This window comes from Salmo salar, unplaced genomic scaffold, assembly GCF_965601325.2.
Source record: "Salmo salar unplaced genomic scaffold, fSalSal1 ptg000071l, whole genome shotgun sequence".
NCBI lineage: Eukaryota > Metazoa > Chordata > Actinopteri > Salmoniformes > Salmonidae > Salmo > Salmo salar.
In genome coordinates, this window is record NW_027675314.1 from 4,246,983 (window position 1) to 4,252,982 (window position 6,000).

Below are 6,000 nucleotides of genomic sequence, written 5' to 3' on the forward strand. Positions count from 1 at the left end.
TTATATAGAGACTGTGTTTTAACCATCTATATTATATAGAGACTGTGTTTTAACCATCATAGAGACTGTGTTTTAACCATCTATATTATATAGAAACTGTGTTTTAACCATCTATATTATATAGAGACTGTGTTTTAACCATCATAGAGACTGTGTTTTAACCATCTATATTATATAGAGACTGTGTTTTAACCATCTATATTATATAGAGACTGTGTTTTAACCATCATAGAGACTGTGTTTTAACCATCTATATTATATAGAGACTGTGTTTTAATCATCTATGTTATATAGAGACTGTGTTTTAACCATTTATATTATATAGAGACTGTGTTTTAACCACCTATATTATATAGAGACTGTGTTTTAACCATCTATATTATATAGAGACTGTGTTTTAACCATCTATATTATATAGAGACTGTGTTTTAACCATCATAGAGACTGTGTTTTAACCATCTATATTATATAGAGACTGTGTTTTAACCACCTATATTATATAGAGACTGTGTTTTAACCATAATAGAGACTGTGTTTTAACCATCATAGAGACTGTGTTTTAACCATCTATATTATATAGAGACTGTGTTTTAACCATCTATATTATATAGAGACTGTGTTTTAACCATCATAGAGACTGTGTTTTAACCATCTATATTATATAGAGACTGTGTTTTAACCATCTATATTATATAGAGACTGTGTTTTAACCATCATAGACACTGTGTTTTTACCATCTATATTTTATAGAGACTGTGTTTTAATCATCTATATTATATAGAGACTGTGTTTTAACCATCTATATTATATAGAGACTGTGTTTTAACCATCTATATTATATAGAGACTGTGTTTTAACCATCTATATTATATAGAGACTGTGTTTTAACCATCATAGAGACTGTGTTTTAACCATCTATATTATATAGAGACTGTGTTTTAATCATCTATATTATATAGAGACTGTGTTTTAACCATCTATATTATATAGAGACTGTGTTTTAACCATCTATATTATATAGAGACTGTGTTTTAACCATCTATATTATATAGAGACTGTGTTTTAACCATCATAGAGACTGTGTTTTAACCATCTATATTATATAGAGACTGTGTTTTAACCATCTATATTATATAGAGACTGTGTTTTAACCATCTATATTATATAGAGACTGTGTTTTAACCATCTATATTATATAGAGACTGTGTTTTAACCATCTATATTATATAGAGACTGTGTTTTAACCATCATAGAGACTGTGTTTTAAAGATCTATATTATATAGAGACTGTGTTTTAACCATCTATATTATATAGAGACTGTGTTTAACCATCTATATTATATAGAGACTGTGTTTAACCATCTATATTATATAGAGACTGTGTTTTAACCATCTATATTATATAGAGACTGTGTTTTAACCATCTATATTATATAGAGACTGTGTTTTAATCATCTATATTATATAGAGACTGTGTTTTAACCATCTATATTATATAGAGACTGTGTTTAACCATCTATATTATATAGAGACTGTGTTTAACCATCTATATTATATAGAGACTGTGTTTTAACCATCTATATTATATAGAGACTGTGTTTTAACCATCTATATTATATAGAGACTGTGTTTCAATCATCTATATTATATAGAGACTGTGTTTTAACCATCATAGAGACTGTGTTTTAACCATCTATATTATATAGAGACTGTGTTTTAACCATCTATATTATATAGAGACTGTGTTTTAACCATCATAGAGACTGTGTTTTAACCATCTATATTATATAGAGACTGTGTTTTAATCATCTCTATTACATAGAGACTGTGTTTTAACCATCTATATTATATAGAGACTGTGTTTTAACCATCTATATTATATAGAGACTGTGTTTTAACCATCATAGAGACTGTGTTTTAACCATCTATATTATATAGAGACTGTGTTTTAACCATCTATATTATATAGAGACTGTGTTTTAACCATCTATATTATATAGAGACTGTGTTTTAATCATCTATATTATATAGAGACTGTATTTTAACCATCTATATTATATAGAGACTGTGTTTTAACCATCTATATTATATAGAGACTGTGTTTTAACAATCTATATTATATAGAGACTGTGTTTATGTATATTATATAGAGACTGTGTTTTAACCATCTATATTATATAGAGACTGTGTTTTAACCATCTATATTATATAGAGACTGTGTTTTAACCATCTATATTATATAGAGACTGTGTTTTAACCATCTATATTATATAGAGACTGTGTTTTAACCATCTATATTATATAGAGACTGTGTTTTAACCATCTATATTATATAGAGACTGTGTTTTAACCATCATAGAGACTGTTTTAACCATCTATATTATATAGAGACTGTGTTTTAACCATCATAGAGACTGTGTTTTTACCGTCTATATTATATAGAGACTGTGTTTTAATCATCTATATTTATTAGAGACTGTGTTTTAACCATCTATATTATATAGAGACTGTGTTTTAATCATCTATATTATATAGAGACGGTGTTTTAACCATCTATATTATATAGAGACTGTGTTTTAATCATCTATATTATATATAGACTGTGTTTTAACCATCTATATTATATAGAGACTGTATTTTAACCATCTATATTATATAGAGACTGTGTTTTAACCATCATAGAGACCTTGTTTTAACCATCATAGAGACTGTGTTTTAAACATCATGGAGACTGTGTTTTAACCATCTATATTATATAGAGACTGTGTTTTAACCACCTATACTATATAGAGACTGTGTTTTAACCATAATAGAGACTGTGTTTTAACCATCATAGAGACTGTGTTTTAACCATCTATATTATATAGAGACTGTGTTTTAACCATCTATATTATATAGAGACTGTGTTTTAACCATCATAGAGACTGTGTTTTAACCATCTATATTATATAGAGACTGTGTTTTAACCATCTATATTATATAGAGACTGTGTTTCAACCATGTATATTATATAGAGACTGTGTTTTAACCATCTATATTATATAGAGACTGTGTTTTAACCATCATAGAGACTGTGTTTTAACCATCTATATTATATAGAGACTGTGTTTTAATCATCTATATTATATAGAGACTGTGTTTTAACCATCTATATTATATAGAGACTGTGTTTTAACCATCTATATTATATAGAGACTGTGTTTTAACCATCATAGAGACTGTGTTTTAACCATCTATATTATATAGACACTGTGTTTTAACCATCTATATTATATAGACACTGTGTTTTAACCATCTATATTATATAGAGACTGTGTTTTAACCATCTATATTATATAGAGACTGTGTTTTAACCATCTATATTATATAGAGACTGTGTTTTAACCATCTATATTATATAGAGACTGTGTTTTAACCATCTATATTATATAGAGACTGTGTTTTAACCATCTATATTATATAGAGACTGTGTTTTAACCATCTATATTATATAGAGACTGTGTTTTAACCATCATAGAGACTTTGTTTTAACCATCTATATTATATAGAGACTGTGTTTTAATCATCTATATTATATAGAGACTGTGTTTTAACCATCTATATTATATAGAGACTGTGTTTTAACCATCTATATTATATAGAGACTGTGTTTTAACCATCTATATTATATAGAGACTGTGTTTTAACCATCATAGAGACTGTGTTTTAACCATCTATATTATATAGAGACTGTGTTTTAACCATCTATATTATATAGAGACTGTGTTTTAACCATCTATATTATATAGAGACTGTGTTTTAACCATCTATATTATATAGAGACTGTGTTTTAACCATCTATATTATATAGAGACTGTGTTTTAACCATCATAGAGACTGTGTTTTAAAGATCTATATTATATAGAGACTGTGTTTTAACCATCTATATTATATAGAGACTGTGTTTAACCATCTATATTATATAGAGACTGTGTTTAACCATCTATATTATATAGAGACTGTGTTTTAACCATCTATATTATATAGAGACTGTGTTTTAACCATCTATATTATATAGAGACTGTGTTTTAATCATCTATATTATATAGAGACTGTGTTTTAACCATCTATATTATATAGAGACTGTGTTTAACCATCTATATTATATAGAGACTGTGTTTAACCATCTATATTATATAGAGACTGTGTTTTAACCATCTATATTATATAGAGACTGTGTTTTAACCATCTATATTATATAGAGACTGTGTTTTAATCATCTATATTATATAGAGACTGTGTTTTAACCATCATAGAGACTGTGTTTTAACCATCTATATTATATAGAGACTGTGTTTTAACCATCTATATTATATAGAGACTGTGTTTTAACCATCATAGAGACTGTGTTTTAACCATCTATATTATATAGAGACTGTGTTTTAATCATCTCTATTACATAGAGACTGTGTTTTAACCATCTATATTATATAGAGACTGTGTTTTAACCATCTATATTATATAGAGACTGTGTTTTAACCATCATAGAGACTGTGTTTTAACCATCTATATTATATAGAGACTGTGTTTTAACCATCTATATTATATAGAGACTGTGTTTTAACCATCTATATTATATAGAGACTGTGTTTTAATCATCTATATTATATAGAGACTGTATTTTAACCATCTATATTATATAGAGACTGTGTTTTAACCATCTATATTATATAGAGACTGTGTTTTAACAATCTATATTATATAGAGACTGTGTTTATGTATATTATATAGAGACTGTGTTTTAACCATCTATATTATATAGAGACTGTGTTTTAACCATCTATATTATATAGAGACTGTGTTTTAACCATCTATATTATATAGAGACTGTGTTTTAACCATCTATATTATATAGAGACTGTGTTTTAACCATCTATATTATATAGAGACTGTGTTTTAACCATCTATATTATATAGAGACTGTGTTTTAACCATCATAGAGACTGTGTTTTAACCATCTATATTATATAGAGACTGTGTTTTAACCATCATAGAGACTGTGTTTTTACCGTCTATATTATATAGAGACTGTGTTTTAATCATCTATATTTATTAGAGACTGTGTTTTAACCATCTATATTATATAGAGACTGTGTTTTAATCATCTATATTATATAGAGACGGTGTTTTAACCATCTATATTATATAGAGACTGTGTTTTAATCATCTATATTATATATAGACTGTGTTTTAACCATCTATATTATATAGAGACTGTATTTTAACCATCTATATTATATAGAGACTGTGTTTTAACCATCATAGAGACCTTGTTTTAACCATCATAGAGACTGTGTTTTAAACATCATGGAGACTGTGTTTTAACCATCTATATTATATAGAGACTGTGTTTTAACCACCTATACTATATAGAGACTGTGTTTTAACCATAATAGAGACTGTGTTTTAACCATCATAGAGACTGTGTTTTAACCATCTATATTATATAGAGACTGTGTTTTAACCATCTATATTATATAGAGACTGTGTTTTAACCATCATAGAGACTGTGTTTTAACCATCTATATTATATAGAGACTGTGTTTTAACCATCTATATTATATAGAGACTGTGTTTCAACCATGTATATTATATAGAGACTGTGTTTTAACCATCTATATTATATAGAGACTGTGTTTTAACCATCATAGAGACTGTGTTTTAACCATCTATATTATATAGAGACTGTGTTTTAATCATCTATATTATATAGAGACTGTGTTTTAACCATCTATATTATATAGAGACTGTGTTTTAACCATCTATATTATATAGAGACTGTGTTTTAACCATCATAGAGACTGTGTTTTAACCATCTATATTATATAGAGACTGTGTTTTAACCATCATAGAGACTGTGTTTTAACCATCTATATTATATAGAGACTGTGTTTTAACCATCTATATTATATAGACACTGTGTTTTAACCATCTATATTATATAGAGACTGTGTTTTAACC